Below are 20,733 nucleotides of genomic sequence, written 5' to 3'. Positions count from 1 at the left end.
TCAGATTTCTTTTCAGCCTGCCTTAGGAGTCCTCGTTTCTATTTCCAGCTTTTGATCACTAATTCTTTCTTTGGTAAAATGCCTGTCTGTGGTGCAGCCCAGCTGATTAATATGTCTGGGGGTAATCAAGAACCGCTCCCTGGGTGATAGGATACATACATCATTATGTGATGGGCAATACCTTCATTGCAGGCTTGGACATCTGGGATTGGATTTTCAAGGAGAGAAGCTGGCCAGAAAAAGTGTTTGGAAAATTATTAGGGCATCTTGAAATTCCCTTTGGGTAGCCCTCTGAGGCTTAATCTTATTTTGGGGGTTAAGGAACATTTTGTGGTTATAGAGGCTTTAAGGCTTGGAAGTTAAGTCTTTAAACTTGTTCTGTATAACTTCAACTGATGTGCTGCTCTTACCTGACTTCGGTTCTGACTGATGTGAAAAATGTGGACAATGAAAATGAAGAATGAATGTACGTTTGGACAAGGTTTCCATAGAGTTCAGCTCTGCTTCAGAATTGGAATAAAAGAGCTGGAGTCTCTTGATAACAAGCTGTGAAAAATCTCATATGAATTGTGAGTATGAGACAAAAAAGTGTGGACCCGGATGTTGTTTGTTAAGGCTTTTATTATTTTTTTTTTAATTAAATAAGTGATTAAATTGGGCTTTTTTTCTTCAAGTCTTTAATTCTCTCCTCATCCCATTGAATTTTGAGTGCAGGGCTGGGTAGGAAAGACTTGCTGGCAAAAAGGAAAACCATCTCTTTGAGGAACAGGTTGGCAGCGGTAGGGTCGTGTTCTCCATCACCTCGTCCCAACTTTCACTTTCTTACAAAGAAAGCTAAAATAGCACACCTTGGAGACAGAGGGTAGCACTTGCAGCTTTTTACCAGGGCGTTATGCCTATTCTTATTTCATTACTGTCAATTGGGGAGTTTTTTATTTGAATGGCAGGAAGGAATACCTGTAAGCTGAAAGTAGCTGGTTGCACCATAAGCCACCATCTGTGCAGGGCACACGTTCTCCAGTTGCTCTGGAACATGGACACAGAGATTGGCTTTCTTCGCCGGCGTAAGAATTATTCACACACAATTTACGGCACTTCCATTGTCGCTTTTGAATGGGCCCTGCTCGCTCCTGGGGCAAAGGCTGCTGTTTAATACACTTGTGCAGCGCCTTGCGAGGGTCTGCCTTCTCCCATCGGAGGTGTAGGGGTGCTGCTGTAAAGCAAAAAATAAATTCTCTCCGATTGTTTTCTCTCTGTCCTCAACCTCCTTCATCTGCTTGTCGATCTCATCTCACCCGCTGCTCCCCTTTGTTATTCCTTGCTTTCTCTTTTCTCTTCAAACAGTATAAACATGAAAGCAATGTAAGCTAATCCTCACCTCGCACGTACACCCTCAAAACAAATCCCATTCGGAACAAGCAAAGCAGTCCCCTCCTGAATGTTATCTCAGGGCTTCAGTCGCTCCGTTTGGCTCCCGTACGTGATGCCAGTTCAGGATTTGGCAGCTCAGCTAGTATAGATTTCTGCTTCTGATGATCCCTGCAAGGAAGCCGTGGCTGGCGTATAGGCATGCGGAGCAGAAATAATTTTTCTGGCATCCATCTTTTCCAGAGACGTGAGGTGACACCAGCCGTCCTCATGGGTCCTGGAGAATGTTAATATGAGAAGATGCAGGGTTACAAGCGTTAAGTGCAAATTTTGGAGACTGTTCAGTGATTGTGGGTTAATTGTCGTGTGGATACGCAATATGAATGCACAAAATAAAACAAAGGTATGTGGAGTTTGATAAAGGCGAGGGCTCAGTTAAACCTTTAATTCTCTGAACATGGGAACGCACACCGAGAAGAGAGCTACTAAACAGGAACTCTTTGAATCTATGGTATTTAGTGTCTCTCTGTATTGCCTACAAAAGAAAATGAAGCTGTTTGGGGTTTTTTAGGGGGTTTTGTTGGTTTGGTTTGGAGTTTTGTTCTTTTTTTAAAAAAGAAACCCACACAAAAGTGATGAAAGGCTTAAGAAATGGCTTTTGATCAAAACATTAAACTGAGCTACAATAAAGCTCCTCTAGCTGGATTCACTTGGAGTAATATTTATGGTTGCTAACTCGGTGCAATGAAATTATAGGATCTAAAAGATCAAATTGTATTGCAAAGTTTGACCAGGAAAGTGGAGTTTGGAATAGGTTCAGAGTCAGAAATTCTGCATATGCCTGTCAGCTCAGCTCAGCTGACTTCAGCACATTTCTGGGTGTTCCTGGAACAGCCATCCCTTTTACAAACCTCAAGGTGATTGATGCCTGAGCTTGAGCCGTTTTTGAGATAAATATGCAAAGTTTCTTGGGATTATGCAATAGTAAAGCAATAAATAAACCCCTCACCAGTCCCATTTCAAACCCGTCTTGAAGTTTTGATGGAATTGAACTGGTTCATAGTATTTGTCCCAACTCACTGCATCAGACTGAGTTGCACTGAGACGCAACATATTAAATGTTCAGACTGCAAATATGCTTCAGGTTACCAACATAAGACTTGGCACTGAAGAAAAAAGAGGAAAGAAGAGAGACAGAAAAAAAATAATCCATTGTTATCAGCCAAAAGGTGCTTAGTGCTTTATCATTTCCAGTCTCTTCCTTTCTCAGGATCAACACTTGATCCCTTGTTCTGTATTTACCTTAGCATCTGCTTTCCTCTTGATTCAATTTACTAGCCCTAAATGATTGCTAGTTAAAATACACATCTAAGTTATTCTGTGTCTTAATTATCCGAGTGCCACCTAAGAACGAAAGAAACAGAGGCTCTGATTCTGAATAAAGATGCATCTGATAGGAGCGTGCCTTCCTTCTAAAATGTTGGATATTTCCAAAGCAGCTGAGATCATTTACCTTCATGGATCTTCAGCAAACCACGCTTGAGGATTTTAAGCGGCATGTAATTTTTTTTTCCTCACTTGGACTACTGTGAATGGTCACAAAGCTCATTAACATTGCGTGAATGTGTTCATCCAGAAGAATCACATCATGGAAATGGGGCTAAAACCTGGGAGATTTGCTTCTTTCTGAATATTTTGCAGAAAGCCAAAAGAAAAGAAAGATGTTCCAATTAATTTCTGTTGATTATCATCACAGAGATTGTTTCCCTTAAAGCTGGGCTTTCCAAGGTATTTAGAATGTTTTTAAACTGGGGGGTCTGGTCATGTATTTTTAGCCTTGGAAGCTACTTTGTGAGCAGTTGTCTTAGCATGCTCCCATCTGTAGGATTTATTTTTTTTTTTTAAATCATCCTGTGAAGCTTTTTGAATGGATGAGATGCAGGCAAGTGTGAATACATGGTGATCCAGACCAAGCTGGACTCCCAGCCTGGCTGCGGATGTGCTGAATTTAACTGGGTTCACCTGGAGGTGTAGATGGAAATTATGCGGTCACCGAGTTTTCATATGTTTGATGCTCTTCACTCATTCTTCAAATGGCCATATTGGTCCAGCAAAGGAAAATAAACTTCTGACTCACAGCCATGACCCACACGCGGTAACTGATTGCGGAAGGGACAGGAGTAGCGAGCGCTGGTTGTGTTTCACGCATTAGAGGAGTTGACTGGTTACAGGCAGGTGGCCAATGCACCACTTGGTGTTTCTCCTTTTCCCCCTCACTTTCCCCAGAAGTTTCACTCATAGCAAACTCAAACTCTCCGCGTGTGGTTGCCATTTAGCATGCACCAAGCTGAATTTTCTCGCAATAGCACTTTGTATGCAGGTTTATGGGGAGTGAGTTGAAGCCTCTCCTCGTTTGCAGAATATGAAATAAAGTCCATAAAGAGACAATGTAAAAGTTGGACCTCCCACGTGGCACAGGTCAGAAGATTACAGCTATTAACTTCATACTGCAAGTGTTAATTACCATGCATGCAATGTGCTTAATTCCCTTTTCTTAGATGTGATTGTTTAGTATAATGCACAAGTTTATTTTCATCACCCAGAGCAGAGTTATTCTTATCTTGCTCAAATGCATTTAGGCAAAGATATTGTGGCAAGCCATTGTTCTTAGATATACCAATGATAAACTTGCAGACACGTAATGGTGACAGAAACACCAACGATAAAGAAGTGGAGTAATTTACCTTGTTGTGAAGGGAACCTATGGCAGAGAGACAATGAAGCTGTCTTTATTCTCTCCCTTTCAGGAAATTCAGATTCTATCAGAAAAAGAGTATTCTCCTTGAAGTTTGATTGGTTTTTAGTGATACCGTTCAAAATCAGAAGCAATGCAGTTTAAACGAATGTGGTTACGGTTCTGTAAAACTGACGAAAAAAGCCCGCTGAAGTTGGGGGGTAAGGGTGGTTTGCATCCCAGCAAATGGTCTGGCAGCTGCTCTAAGTGCATTTTATTCTTTGGCAAGTGATAACAGTTTTAATTTTCTTCTACTTTTAAATTACTTTATCATACAATCACAGAACAGTGTGGGTTGGAAGGGACTTAAAGCCCACCCAGTGCCACCCCTGTGCCCTGGGCAGGGACCCCTCCCACCAGCCCAGGGTGCCCCCAGCCCCGTCCAGCCGGGCCCTGGGCACTGCCAGGGATGGGGCACCCACAGCTGCTCTGGGCAGCCCGGCCCAGCGCCTCGCCGCCCTCACAGCAAAGAATTTCTTCCCAACATCTCATCTAAATCTGCCCTCTTTCACTTAAAGTTTATATTGACGCTTTATTCACGTTTCAGCTTTTTTCCACACAAAAAGAACAGGAGTTTTAGCTTTTGTGAAGAAAACATGGGTAAGCGCTGCTCACATTGTGATTAGAAGTAGGAAAAGAGCGATACATTTCAGGGGGGATGTTGTATGTTTTCTACCAGGAACTAAATGTGCAAAGTGTCAGGTCACACAAAAGTTGTAAAGAAGGGAAAATTTTTTTGGCCCTTTCAACACTTAGTCTGATTGTCCCTTTGGCATTTTCTGACAGATTCAGATGGAAATCAAGTCGACATAGTAAAGGTTCTGTCAAAGTGCAATGATTGGAACTTTCCCACAGAAATAAAATATTTTTGCAGATTCTATAGAAAGTCCAGGTTAACTTATCTATTAATGCTTGAACTTGGTGCTTTGCTATAAATCCCACATATCTAGAAAACACAAGGGGTCTTTTTTTTTTTTTTACTTTCTGCACATATTTTATTTCTTTTTGGTGGTGACACTTCATTAAACATCCGTATTTTCTCATTTCAGCTGGTTTAGCTTCTACTTGAAATGCAGGGCCTCTGTATTCACAATTCATAAAGCATCCTTCCCAGTAGTCTAAGCAGAAAATCTCGATTGCTACACGCCATGTTAAGAAGAGCTGAACATCTCCATCCCCCAAAGAAAATCCTTCATGCATTTAGGGCAACATTTAGGAGCAAAACATTCCGTCATCTGCTCGGCTGCGGTGCCCAGTGTGACCCCGGACAAAGCTTTTACCTTCTGAGTCTCAGTTCCCTCCATATCACTGCCATCGCTCCCCGTGCAGAGGCAGCGTTGGGCTAAATTCGTCAATGTCCGCGAGGTGCTCAGATACTCCCCATAGCCTAACAAGCTCCGAGGTGTGGTGGAACAGTGCAGAACAAAGAGCAGATGGTGGTGGTGACAGGACGGGCTCAGCAGCATTATTGTATTTAATTTCTAAGAGGTTTAATGACACAGGCCAAGCACTGTTAACAAGTGCCCCCAGAAGAAATGGTACACGGCTTCACGGTGTTTGCAGGACCAGGTTTCTCGTTATTTGGTACTAATTAAAATTGCCTTTTTAAGGTAAGCTTTGGGCTTGTAAATCAGAAGCATGTGTCGTGGCAAGTAGTTTCGTGCCTTTGATCAATCAAGCCCCACTCAAGGTAAAGGATTTGCCAGCAAATTATCCTGTGGCTTGTTACGAAACTGCACTCTTGGATTTGTCAGGGACTAGGAAGGAAAGCTGTCTTCTAAACTTTGTTATTAAATAAATTCAGATGAAGTGTTAAACAATTCTGGTGTTTCTTGACAATCACGGGGTGGGGGGAGGTTAAGCAGTTCATTGTGTCACATCCAGGACGTGAACCTCGGAGGCAGCCCCAGCGTATGGGCTGTGTGAGAGCTGAGCGGTGGGTTTCACTGCATCTACTAGCCCTGGAGTCAGGTCTCTTCAGGCAAACTGACCATTATTTTCGGTTGGGTTTTGACCTCACAGTTCATCCTGAACAGTAGTATCATGCATGAATATCCCTATCGCACAAGCGTTACTCATTTGTTTTGTGTGAGGAGCGATGTGGTGTAATGTGTGCTCTCTGTTCCAAAATTCAGAGTACTTGGATGTACAGTTTTGACTTTGAGGAAAATTGCTCTAACTCTGAAGAAGATCGTTGCAGTTCAGGCACATTGTAGGTGCAGGTGCGATCACTAGCACTGACTAGTACCAAGTATGTTATTAGGTGGTGCCTCTATTGAAAGGACCATCCTCATTTTGAGAAGCCATGGATGAAAGCTGAATAAACTTAATATTAGTTGTGAGCTGCCCGGTGGAGGTACACACTGACCCTCATCCAGTCAGGCATGTCTCCACGTACGTTTTCCATGCGGTGTGAAGGACGAGGTGTTCAGTTAAAGAGCCTACAGCTGTATTGTACAGAAAGGGGATATTGTCACTGGTCCCAAATGAACACTTAAGCTTTAGTTTTTCTTGAATTTTTAATAGGTACCTGGCAGAATATTGGCTAGGTTCCACTGAAAAGCAGAGTCTTAACTGAGTTCATCTCTGCAGGCTCCTGTGCTGCATGTCTGTAGGGTCTGGAAAGCTCCCCCCTGGTGTTTTGCGGAGAGCCTAACGCTTGGTGCAGCTGTCACGCTGACATCGCGCTGTCGCGATCCGCTACCCACAGCGTTCTGCAAATAAGCACGTTTAGCAGTTCCCTTCTCCCATCTTGTGCCGAGCTTGGTCCAGAAAGAGCAAAACATCTAAAAGAAATGAGCTGTCAGGAGCCTGCTGTTACTGTGAAATCTGAATCAACTGTGTGAGGAGCAAATGCAGGAATGGTTTTGGGTGAACTCTGGACTCGTTATGGTTCACTTAACTCTTACAAGTCCTGTGAACAGCTTGGCTTGTGCTCTAAACCAGCCCTCTTGCAATATCCACGTGGCCCCTTTTGCTGCAGTACCCGAGCACTGGATTAGTGGAATGGTCTTGCCATCTCTCTGTGAAGTTCAAGCATCCCAAAGTGAGATTGGGGAGTCCACGGGAGAGAGAAAATAAATGTCTTTTAGGCATGGAGGGGGAAGAGGTTTTGTCATGGGGAAATCTGAGCCGGCTCCTGAGGTCAGGCAAAATCTGCAATGATCTGAGGCAGGATGTTTCAGTGAAATGTGAATTTTAATCTCAAGTGAGAAGAGAGTCAAGGGGCTAAGACTCAAACAAAAAAGGCAAACAAACCATTGCATAATGTTTCCTTCTTCCATTAAGAAAACATTGATTAAAATATGGGGGTTCTTTAACAAGTGTGTTTGATTGCTTGAGGGAACCTGTGCATAATGAAATCTTTTTAATATACAGGATGAATGGTTGTGTTATCATACGTATTTCCAATTTGTAATTAAGCACCTTTAAAAGAAATGCTCACAATTTAAGTGTCAGTGCTTTCTTGAATAGTCTTAATTTCAGTAAGTTTTTGATGCTTTATTCATGGAGAATATTAAGAGGCACTTCGTCAACCGTGAAAATATATGCATGGTATATACGGCCAGAGTCAAAGGGGTGGGTGAGGAAGAGCAGTCAGAGGTGCCAGTTCTCGTGGAAGAAGAAGAGATTTAACAACTTTCACAAGTTACTTCAAAAGCAGCAAAAATATGTGTATGTTAATATAATTTCAGATAATTATCTTCCATTAGCTAATTTGGGGCTCAGGAATTAGACAGCTGAAAACTCAGAAAGCCTGCGCATATATTTTGTGGGCCAGCCTTATCGGCAAATTGGTTTTATTTGCCTTCTCTTTGTGCCAAGTCAAGTCTCCTCATTTGTCTTGGAGGAACCCGGCTGTCTGATTTGGTTTTCTTTAGGTGTGGGGTTTTTTGGTTTGGGGATGTTTTTTGGTGTTTTTAGTTCACTTCCTACATAAATGTTAAACAGATGCAGATTTGAATGGTAGCCTGGTATATTAATTACTTCACATAATGAATCTCAGAAAATGTAATAAAGGACTAATTGGTGTCAATAAAAGTAACACTGACAAATGCCTTCTTGTATAATGTAAGCAATGTTCGGTATCGCATAAGCAAGAGGGGGGAAAAATAATATCCACCTCCTGTGGGGAATACTCTGCCATTTGATTTTCCTCTGGAAGAAAGGCTTTAGCTGGATGCTAAATAAATAAGACAGTGAACATATGAGGTACAGGTGTTCATCAGCCATTTGATTTTATTGATTTCTGCCCAGGAGTATTTGTTTGAAGCTCAGGAGAGTTTGGGCTGTGACAGTGTGATATTGAAAAAATAAAGGTAACGGCACTTCGGCTCTGGTATTTCTTTCCTGCCGGAAAAGATGTGTACCATGGGCCGCTGTCCTGGTTTACGTTCCCTAGACGGACGTGGTGCCCAGGGCATTCCCGTGGCCTCCAGCGATCCTGGATGTGTTGGGGCACACCAGGGGCTGCACCTAAACCCCAGGGGGTTCTGGGGGGTCGTGTGGCCCCACTCGCCTGCCCAGCTGGAGCCTTGCTGCTGGTGGGATCTTCCTGTGCCATGACAAGGGCTAAACCTGGCGGCTGGTGCCAAGAGTGAAGTCACGACATTCAATGGGAATGGCTCATCGATTGCTGTAATTTCACATCATCCCTTTCTCTTTCCCCAAAATTCCGGGCTTCTGTTGAGGCAAAAATGACTAAGGAGGAGGTGCAAGGGTGAGAAAAGGAGGAAAAACAAAGCTTTTGAGTTTATTCTGCTTTTCTCTTTCCCAGACTCCAAATCCTCATGTGTTGACACGTTCTATTTTCATGGCTTTGTCAAAAAGTCTTTTCTCCAAATGTGTTTATTAGCACCCAGCTGCCCAGACTTTCTTACACCAGTCTCTTGCTCATCAGGCTCTTGTCATGGGATTTGCTAATAGCTTAAGCATGAGTTATCAAGGTCAATGTAAAAATAATGTTGCACTGCAGTGTGGAACTTCTTGTTTTTCCTAGCGGCACTAATAAAGGCTCAGTTACAATAACACTGCTTTGTCTGCCTTTTGCTGACATTATATATTTCACAGTTTAGGGTAATGTTTTTGACATGTTCTTTATTTCCTTTACTTAAGGCGCTCTGAGTAAATCTCTTTCGTGTTCTGTTCTTGACAAGTTTCTCTAGACCGTTCATTAGCCCTGATGCCCGTCCCTTCTCTGTTCTTCTGTCCTTAAGCACATTTCCACTGCACCCTTCTGTTTGCTCACAAGCAAATAAATAAAACCTCCCCACCTTGGTGAGATTTCAAATGGGAGTTGCAAAGAAGCAGAACATCAGAGACACAGGAAAGCTCTGGGTGGAAAGAATGAATTTAGCAAGCTGGGTGCTTTATTTTGTCTTTTTCTCCCCCATCCCAACTTAAATGTCATTGCTAATTAAACTTTCCCTAAAATTAATCCAAAGCTTACTCAAAGCTTGGGGTTTTATTTGGTTGGTTCTTTCTTTTGCCTTTTCTTCTACATCAGCTTCTCTTCCCCCCGCCCCCCCCCCCCCCCCCCCTCTAGTGGAATGCCAAAGGTCTCAAGCAGACCTATTTCATGTTCGCCACTTCCCCTACTGTCCATTAGACAGAAATTCACAGCCCTCCTATTCCCCGCTTTTGACCTGCTCTATAACCTCCCCTTTACTTTATTCTACTTAATTATAGCTGTGACGGATTCAGGGCAGAGATGCTCCCGTAGGATGTTTGCCTGTACCACACCAAGGATCCAGAGCTAAGGTTGAAATGTTTATTGCTTTCAGTAATTCATATCCAAGTAGTAATTGGCTGAGGAATAGAGATTGAGAACAGGTGAAAAAAAAATAATAAAAAGTCCACAGGCTTATTAATTCCTTTTTTGGTTCTCTCCTGGAACAGTTTTCCAAAAGAAATATGTACTTAAATAAAGACCTGTTTGTGTGTGTGTACAGATCTTTAAAAAAAAAATAAAATCATACTCATACCCTTAATGATGCAAATAATTAATTTAACAGAAAGCATAATATCCAGCAATGGTTATTTAGCATCCTTATGTATATGCAAAATGCTCAGTTTTGGGGTCTCCAATTTTGTCCGTAGCCTTTAGCTACAGGAGTATTATTAATAAGCTCTGTGTTGTGTAGCTGCAGATGTGCCAAGATCTCTTTTCGTGGGGAATTATATGGCACACTAAATTTTTCATGCAAGCAGTCTCTCCACCACAAAGGTATAAAATCAGAAAACTTGGAAAAATCCACCCAGGCAACTGAAGGAATATAGTTATTTTAGGCGATAACTTTAATAGAATGGGCATATACATAGCAATAAACGTCCCCTCAACTTTATAAAGAACCTGGCAAGGGTCACAGCGCAAGGTGTTTATTACTGTAAGAGACATTAGTGCTGAAAAGACAGATTTCAAGGCATTTGGATTGTCACTATCAAATGTCATCTTTGATATAAAAATGTAAATTTCACAAGTATCTGTCGACTCTTTGTTATAATTTAATTATCAGAACAAGCACTTTTTCATCTAGTGGATGCTGCTCTCAGCAAATTGAAAAGGGAGGCAATTAGCAACTGCCAGTTTCCCAACTCAACGGGACTGTTGCAGCTTCTTGTTGTTTTAAAAGGTACCTGAAGTGATGTTCCCGCATGGGAGCAGCCTAAAATTCTACACGGCACTGGAGTTCTTCCACTTCAGGCAGAACCGTTGACTTAGTGGCTTGTACAGCCTCGTATATTATGGGCAGCATCGCTATGTTAGAGGCAAAAATAGATTCAGGTGGATCTTGGGACTTCCTGACAGAATCGGTCCGAGAGCGTTTTGTAGGCTTAGGGCTGAGTTCAGCGTTGTTTGTAACTCTGAGCTGCCTGGAGTTATTCCTCACTTCTGCCTCCGTGTAAAACCTGTGAAGGCACTCATGTGCATCAAATAGTCCAGAAAGCTGCTGTGAAACTCATTTTGATGTATTTTCAGAGCCTGATACTTCATCAAGTTTGCTAATTCATGGCTTTATTACACGTTTTAAATCTTGGGGCTACTTATCAGTCATTCATTTCTTGATTCCCATTTCCCAGTTAGGGAAATCATTAAGAATTTACTTTGAAACCAGGAAACACTGCAACCATTCATCAAATAAATAAATAAAACTTATTGAACCAAATCATGCAGGTGAGGCTTGTCCAGGATTAGTGATTTAACTGATATGTAGCCTGAATTCTGTCACCAACTTTACAGAACCATCACTTTATGAACAAAGTAATTGACTCCTGGTTGCCAATTATGCCTCGTAATAGTGAGGGTTTTATAGTGCATATGCATTATTTCATCAAATGGGGGGGATGGTTGCATTTCAAATGCCAGGTTACGCTTTAATTCCAGTAAAAACCAAAGGTCTGCATTCTCTGCGATTAAAAAAACCCAAAGAATAACCCCAAATCCTCAGAACTTACCCACTGCACAATGGGAAACCTGTGTTCGTTCAGCCAGTTCATAGGCACAGCATTACATTGTCCCACACTTTGGAAGAGAAATAAGAGTGCCCATCCACTCCTGAAGTGCAGCTGCGCTTTTTCTAATTTTCCTCTTACTTGCAAGAGCCATAAGGTGACGTGGTTGCTTGATGTTTACAAGATCAAAGACCAATGTGCTTTCTCTTGCTAATACAGTCTTAAGATGTAGTGATGTAAAGTGTGGAGAAATTTCTGAAGCTCAAGTATTTCCCGGGTAGGTACACGAGGAAGAAGAAAATCCTTTATAATTCATGTATTTGTTACCCTAACACATGCAGTAGATTATGCTAACTGAATGGTTTATGGAAATGAAGCCAAACAACTGGCAATAAAAGTGTTATGCACAGAAGCGTGCAAGTGGCACCTGGCAGAGGCTGACTGACAAAGTATAATAAATATTTGACATGTCCTGTAAATATGTGACACGGTCAAAATCCATTTGAGTCAGAAAGCACCTAGGGCATAATAAAGTTTAACAGCGCCATTTCAATTTCACCCATTTGCTTATGATGTTTTATTGGGATCCTTCAGCTATAGTTTTTTCGAGCTCTAAATTCACTGTTTAAAGGACGGGGCTTCAAAAGGTATCAAAGGGCTGGCTCCCTTAGGTGTGAAAGATAGATTTAATCTCCCAGTATTTATAATTTTTCCATCCTTTTGGCACAACTACAACTTGTGCTGAAAGCTTTCCAATGAATCTGCGTCCCCTGGAAGGGAAGAAAAAGTTGTAAACTCTGCGGCCTCGTTTGAGCATCGTGTGAAATACGGAGCAGGGCGTACAAGGGAAAGGGAGAGAAGCAAAAGAGAAAGAAATGAAACGGAGATGACAAACCCAATGGCAGGGATGCACCATTTTGTTGCCTTGCAGTAGCTGAAGGTTGGGTGAAACCAGGGATTTGTGCAATCCAAGGGTTGATCGGTGATCAAAGGCAGCAGCCAGAGCTGGCTGTATGCTAACTTGCCTTCAGGAAAAGGTTCCTGGCCCCTGGTTGTGGTTGATACGGCAGCTCTTTAGAGGAGGGGAGCGCCGTACCGGCTGCGATTCATCAGCTGCTGCTCTCCTGGAGAAAGCTGCAATCAGCTCCCGGAGCAGAGGGATGTGTGGGGAAGCTCTTGCAGGAACAGCGGGGGGAGAGCGCGGCTGAGAAAATAGAAATAGGAGCCGCTTTAACTTTTTTGAGCTGAAAGTTGATTGATGTTGAAACAATAAATGCACCCTGGAGCCAGGGACTGAAATACAGATATTGATGTGCCGCTCTGTAGATAAAATAGCTTATGAGGGGAAAAGCGGAGGCTGCAACGGATTCTAGTGCCATGTAAGTGTTGCTCTGCAGCAAAATGCTTGTTTGTTTTTGCAGGTCCCTCAGACTGGAGGAAAATATTCTCCATAAGTCCATCCGCCATCAGCATGCTAGCAGGTTCCACAGAGTAATGAGAACGTTATATTAAATCTTACATTGACTCCTTTTGAATTAATTTGCTTGTCCCACTGCTTTCCTCAGCTAAGGAGTTGGTTACACCTGTAGCTGCTGTAAAACATGCACTGCCACCCCCTGTCCCGGGGTGTTTATTTTGGGGGGGTTGCCATAAAGTGCAGGTAATGTTGAGAAGGACAGTTTCAAACTATGTGTACGGTTTTGATCCCATTTCAAATGCCTAGAGGCCCGTTTCATCCAAAAATTAGTGTGCAGGCAGACAGGAATCCCCTGTCCGGACCTCACCTGGAAGGATCACAAATCTAACGTCGCGTTTGTTATAGTGGCCTGTAGGGAAACTTTGCTTGCTCGCTTTTAGCAGCGCAGTTTGTCTCCTCCTCTTCTGGGTCGATTATTCACACAGTAATAATAAAAATTTTCTTTAGATTAGCAGTGAAAAGAAGTAGGAGGAATATCTGATATACGAGCTCCTTGCACTGCAAGGGTAGTGCTGAAGCTGGGAGAATATTACAGGGGCAGAAGCTGTCTCAATGCTATTTAATTTGAGCTCATAAAAGCTGGTTGGTTATGCCGGGCATGCATGTATCCCTGCACCATTAGATATATGTTTGCCCTTGTTCTGTTTGTGAAATAGCCAAGCGAGGTTTAAATTCTCTCTGCCACAGCAGCTTATTGCCGGTGTAACTAAGCCTGACTTCAAGGAATAGATTTTAATGCAGTTCATGGACCTGATTATTTTTAGTTGACCATTAGGAGCTTTGTCCCAGTTCAGGTCCCAGCGGATGGTTGTCCAAGATACAAACCCTGCCGTTACAATTGGCACTAATTGGGCCCCTTGTCGCAGTCATAACGCGATTTCCAATAATTCAGTGGCCCAGGGTTCGAACCCTTCTCTAAGCAAATGCTCATTAGCCTCTGCTGGTATTTGCTTGGAGCGTAGGGACTCATTCGGTAGAGGAACTTAGATGAATGGCTAAGTAGTGCAGGAGAAAGCAGTAAGAGGTATTTGTGTAATCTCCCTCCTTGGAAAGCTAAATGACGGCGTCACTGCCTTTAATGGCATTTCTGCAAATATCGCTCTGGTGTGTCAGCACGAAGGGACGTTTTCTTGGCCGTATCTCGGCTGTTTTGCCGCTCTGCTTTGCGAAGCAGCTGGGAGAACCTGTATGACCGGGGAAATCGTTGGGGTAACGTGATGATGGGTTCTCTCCCATCCTACAGTCGCAGCTTCCGCTCCTCTCCCGGAGGCAGGAGAGCCAGGTGCCCTCCCCTCGCTGCTCAGCCCTTGGGGCTGTGGTGCATGTCTTAGCATCAATTCCTGGCTTGGTCAGGGCTGGAGGTCCACCTAAGGCTGACCTTCAAGGGTGATCGATCCTGGCTGCCATGGGAACGTGTCACACTAATTAGCTACAGGATGGTCTGCGTAGAGTTTTTCTGCCCCTGAAGCTGAGCACCACTTCAGATCTAGGCTCGTTCTATTTTATACCATTTTATTATTTCCTCTCTGGCAGCTTTTGCAGGCTTTGCCATGCGGAAAAGCAAGGTGGGGAGGGCTAAGTTTTGCATTTTGTTTTCAGTGCGTGTAGAATTAAGCACACACTGTGCTGGACGGTGAAATCTTGTCCTGATTCAAAGCAGTGGAATTATCACAGTGGACGTGAATATGATATTCCTTAACACGCTGGAGAAAGGTCTGCTATCTTCTAGTGGGAAGACTGCAGAGTAAATATTTCCCTCCAAGTTTTAATCTTCTTTTGCTTTCTTTTCAATTTTATAACTTCTGTTAATCCCTTTGGTTCCTGCTTACTTTATTCCAACAGATTTTCCACATATAAGGGAAAAAACAATTTTCTACTGCCTGGCTTTCAGTTGTAAGCCAAGGGCAGATTTATTGGTGTTTTCTAGCAGTACGTTACATATACTTTTATTTATATTTGTGATCAAATACTGGCCAGGTACCTGGTAACTGAAAGGATATTTAAGCAAATAAATGTCACCCTTGCCTAGAAAGAGAAATAGCACTGGAAAGAGATTAGGTTTATTCAAATTTCTGGACAGTATATGGGGGGGTCCTGGTGTTTTTTTCTTCTGTGCAATCTGCAGACTTAGAATTGACAAAAGATAAGCAAGATGCTCTTTTTAAAAATCATTGGTCCATATTTCTAGGGCTTGGTGATGAGTAAGTTATGAATGATGTCACAGGTGGTTTTATTGTTGCATATTAAGACTTACCAGTTATTTATTTGAAACAAGTGTCAGTAATTTATGCATAGGGATGGGTGATGGGCAGGGAAATAAATATCTGCTAATCTGTTTTCAAGCAAATGAGTAGTTTTGAAAATCCCATCCCAAAAGTGATTTAATCTTTAGAGCCTGTGCAATTTTCATTAAGGGAGAAGGCAGTAGTACAGGAAGATCTGCAAGCTGTCAGCATAGCTGAGTTTGTACTTCTGAATGAGATTCCCTAGGGACAGGATGTACAAGAAAGAGAAAAGGACATCAGGAGCGGTTCCTCTCCATGCACAGTTGATGTGGGAGGGAGAAACAATGAAATAATCTGTATGAATTTAGAAAAAGACAGGAGATGAGGCATTAGCCAGAGAAACAAGTGTGGTCACATTTTTCAGTGTTGTTTTTTATTTCTTGAGAGGGGGAAATGCAGCTGTGCTATCTAGGGAGGGAAGCAGGTGTATTGGATGAAGGGGAAGAGTGGCCAGAAGGATGAGAAGGGGGAGGAGAAGGTGGGGTGAGATCACTGTGGGTGTAAAGGAGGAGAGGGGAGGATATGTCACAGGCTGCTGGGGAGGAGGAGGAAAGCTAGAGGGTAGAAGGACTGTCCAAGGAGAAAAAACAAGGTGAGTCACTGGCAGTCAGTTTTCTTTTGGGGAAAAGCCACCAAACTCTCTGTTGTGCGTAACTCTCTGTTGATGGAGACCAGAACCCAGGAGGGTTTGCAGAGCAACTGATGGCGAGGAGCGACTGCTCTCTGTAACTGACTGAAGAGTTATTTATTCTCAGGCCCTATGGGGTGACACAGAGAAGGGTAATTAAGCTATCCACTGTTTGAGGTGGACCTGTACTTTAAACAGGCTCAAGCAATACAAGCTGTGCTGCAGAAGAGGTCTCAGACTCCAACAGCTGGTTTTCTTTCTTCCCCTCAGCTCTCCCCTTCTCCTGTTCTCCAGTTGCTTGCTTTTTTGACGGCACCTTCTTCCTAGCCTGCCTTTAAGACTGAGCCCAATTAATAGTGTGATGTGTTTACAAACACAAAATCTCCCAGCCTGTGTCCCAGTCATCCCTTGGGGTGTGCGATTCGTGGTCTGTGTCCGCGCTGACACCATGATGTCTTGCTTGTGGTGCATTGCCATGGAGATTCGGATTGCCATGGCAACTTGCACCTTTTCGAAGGCAGCGGCGAAGGCTGAATAAAATGAGCTTTGCAAAAGTGAAATAGCAAAATCTCAGGATCTGATATTTAAACATCAAAAAGAAGTAAAAAAAATATTCCTGGTTTGGCATACTCCTCCTTTGCTTTGAGAATAACCAAAGCATTAAATGTTTAGAGAAAGGGAGTTTTCTTAGTTTTAAATATTAGTAAATAAAGAATCTTTTGAACAGGCTTGGCATTCATAGAGGGCTTAACAAAAAAGGAACATATTTAGGAACAGCCACTGCAGACTAGCAGTTGCAGTCGTTTTTCTGCTGCCAGTGAATTTAAAGGCAATCAGGTCAATGGCTATCGTTGCCTCAGTTTCCACAATCATAAAGTGGGCACATGAAGCAGGTGAAAGGAGGACGACGTTGCGGGAGGGGGCTTTTGGTGATGGCTTGGGTAAGAAAGCAGCAGCAGATTGTAATTTTGGTCCCTTCTTCTAGGAGGGACCTAAGAGACGCCTGCTGGGCCACCCTCGCCTTCATCCTCAGGCTGGTGAATGGCAGTTAGGACATGGCGAGGGATGCTTAGAGGAGATCTGCTCTCGTCTGTGGGCAATGCAGTGGCATGTGGCATCATAGCGACATGGCTTTGTCCCCTTGCCTTTGGATGGGAAAACCCCCATCTCCCTGTGACCACAGACAGGTACCACATCAGCCCTGCTTCCAAAGTCGGTGGTCTCTGCAAAACAGGCCACCTGGATCTATCAGGGATTTAGCATGTTGCCAAGGAAAGCCAAAATTCAAAAAAGCCCATTTACTGGGGGTGCCAGTCAGAGCTTAAAAAAACCCTTTTAAGTATGAGAAAATAACTGATCAGATCATCAGTATCATTTCTTTGTTTTATTTAGGTTAACTTCCTCCAGAATAGAAAAGCTGTTTTCACATATTTTCCATATGTGTTTTGCAAGTTCTGAATGACATTTTAAAATATCAATAAGAATCAGGCTTTAGGCAAAATTACTTTTCAACCACGACTGTGTGTGAGAGAATTTTTTAATGTTAAACTGTGCCTTTATTTTTTAAAGAAAAATGTGTATGGAGAAGCTAATAGTGTTGCAAGCCATATGATCATGGAGCTCTATGGAGCTCTTTTCCTTACCTTTAATATAAAAAAATATAATAAAAAATTAAAGATTTCTGTACAGGCATCTATATATGAATGGTTCCAGGACTAACCTATCTTTGTGAGAGGTGGGTATATGCTAGGAAGGAAGATTTCTTCTGTGCAATGGTAGATATAGATTTTTTTTTTTTTTTTTTTTGGTGGAAGTGGATAGAAAAAGGAAAGGAAAGTGCTTTTCTGGCTGCCTGTTTTCAGCAAGAAGGGGGTCCTCTCTGAAAGCATTTTAACTGACAGACTAGCAAGCTGAAGCGTACCACGTGTGATTGCAGCCAATCGCAAACATATAATCAACACTACAGTGGATGCAACAGGATGTTCAGCAGGGGCGGGTGAATCCACCGAGACATGAAGAATTGAACCTTGAGGGAGATATATAACATTTCAAAGGAAAATAATTTCAGGAATGGAAAAGTCAAGGTGACTTGGCCTGCTGGGGTAAATAGTCACTCTTAACTCCAGAGGCATGTTTAGGCTTTGACGGTCGAACACAACCACGCCGAAGAGGGATACCCTGGCTCCGCATCCCATCCGTTTGCCCCTCTCTCTGTTGCTATTGCTTTTCCTTCTCTCTTACCCTTGGCTCACATGGTAAAGCAACATCTCCCCAGCTGCTTCTGGTCTTTATACAAAATGATAAAATTTGCTGAAAAGCTTGCTTTTGGGCATCCTAATATCTAATTCATCCCAAATGAAGCTTGGTGCTTGAAGAAGTTAGCTGTGGGCTGGCACTTGCTGCCAGTAGTTTCCACTCAACGTATTTAGGCTAGTGGTGAGTGATAAAAGCATACACAATTTAGAAATCTTTAGCACTTAATTCTTGGGAATTGTGGTTGCTCAGCATATGTTATGGTGTGCCCTTTATTCAGCAATCATGAGACAGCAGTAAATTGCTAGGAATGAGTTCAACTGAAGGAAAAAAAGGAGGGGAAAAAAAAAAAAAACAAAGAAAGAGGACACCTCCCTAGTCTAGAAATCACTATACACGAAAGCACATATTTCATTTCACTGTAAAGATGTATTTCAAGCCAATTCAGAAAGATTAAAGTTGGCAACTTTGCAATAAGATGATTTTTCCACCTTTTAAGTTAATAGCATGATAGATATAACTTTCGACTCTGAGAAGCCAAGCTCTTTTCTCTTTCCCTTTTAAGTGGTATTTTTTGAAAGGTACAATCAGTTGCTTTTGTTGCAGGCATCTCAACATGTACTTTCTTGTGTGAGTTAAAATCAATGTCTGATATAATCTCTGTTGGAAGTCAGAAATGGAGCTGCTGGTTGCAGCTAAGAAACGAAATTTTGTGAAGATTCACTCTGGCACCGTTCCTTCCCAGATGTCTGAATGTCTGAAGTTTTATCCCTAAAACAACTGTGGAAAATAAGTTTTAAGGGCCTTGAGCTGCTCCTGGAAAGTTTGCACTTCAGTGCTTCATTTTGATGTTGTCTCTGACTTCCAGGTTTGTGTTTGAAAACAAGTACTGCCAGGATGACTACTGAGGCTTCTGTAGACCAGAAGTTGGGGGTCCTCCCCATGGGAAGCTCCTTGGTTGTGTTTGTACTGGCAGGAGAACATTTGCCGGTTTGGAAAGCCAAGATTCAGGAGATGATGGCTGTGTTCACTTGAAAATAAATAAGTAAACAAGAATCTGGAAAGAAGATTCTTTCAAGTGGCATTGATGGAGTATGTGAATAATTTAAGATGCTTCCCAGGAGGTCTTACAGATGAGCAGAATCCCAAGCTGCTTATTAAGGAAGTAGAAGAAATGGTCCTGTGCAGTCTGCTCATGGGATGTCCTCAGACAGATCATGTTTTTAATGGTTAGGTCCTTCAGCTGCCGTTCTGCTAGACGCTACTCCACGCGTACCGTTGCATCTTTCTTGGATTGTAAAAGGGATTTGGATTAAGCCCATGAGGAGAGCTTGGCAGACTTGCGGCTATTTATACTACGAGGTGTCTAACCAACAGCAAAATATCACGTCTGCTGTTCCACAGCCTGTTCTACCGTGGGATTAATTGATGGGCAAAGGGTCGTCGTGGTCGCCTGGGAGAAAAATGGAGCTTGCTTTCTTAAAGGCAAACGTTGGGACCCTGGGGAAGGGCCATCTTCTAAGCATTGTCACTCAACCCTTTGCTAGGCCTGCTTGGAACATAGCTCAGTTTTATTAGCTGCCCTTAAAAAAAAAAAAAAAAAATCTTTCTTAAAAATGTAAAAAATTAAAACACTTGTCAGAGTATTTGAAGGACACTTGCCAGAGAAAAATTGCAGCTTCTCAGATCCTTAATTTTTGCCTGCAGCCTGGCCATATAAACTGCAATGATAAAATCAGCTGGACCACAAAGAGCAAACAAAATAAATGGATATTTTACAATATGTAAACAATTACAGAATGACATTTGGCTTTAGGTTAATTTCTCTGCCTACTCTGGAAAATTGCCATCTGTAAGCAAACATATTGACTAAATTATTTTCAATGATATAGAAAATAAGGGCTAAAGTACTAGCCTTTCAGATAATGACATCAGCATTATTATGGAGTTATGTTAACTTAAATGGCAGGTGGAGAAGTAAAATTAATCTCTTATGTTAAACTGTACTGCATAAATAAAGAATTCATTTTTTTGATATATTGATTCTCTGTGGATTGCTTGCCAAGAAGATGCTAACATCAGCTTCTTTAAATTAATACACGGTATTAAAGGAGGAAACCAGCATCAATATTCCAGCACTCTGCAGACCACAACCCGCATTAAGTCATGATTCAGATTCATTGTTACGTGCTTCCCATTCGTGAAAGCCCTCACGCTCTTGGGGGACGGACGTTAAACCTGGAATATTTAAATCGAAGCCCGGGGGCTGTTTAAAGGCAACAGGTTTCTGTTGGTGCTAGGGTCTGGCTTGTGCAAATCTGTTGTCCAGCTGTTGGTGCCGTGGTTGGTGGACTACGTTGGGCTGTGGGGCTTGGTTTAGGGTTGCAGAAGTGAAAGGGGCAGTATTCAGAATCCACTGAAATCGCGTCGTCCTTCCATTGCCGCGTGAACTGAAGCAACTAGAGCATTGCTACCA

This window comes from Falco rusticolus, chromosome 20 (genome assembly GCF_015220075.1).
Source record: "Falco rusticolus isolate bFalRus1 chromosome 20, bFalRus1.pri, whole genome shotgun sequence".
Taxonomy (NCBI): Eukaryota; Metazoa; Chordata; class Aves; order Falconiformes; family Falconidae; genus Falco; species Falco rusticolus.
This window is presented reverse-complemented; position numbering follows the sequence as displayed.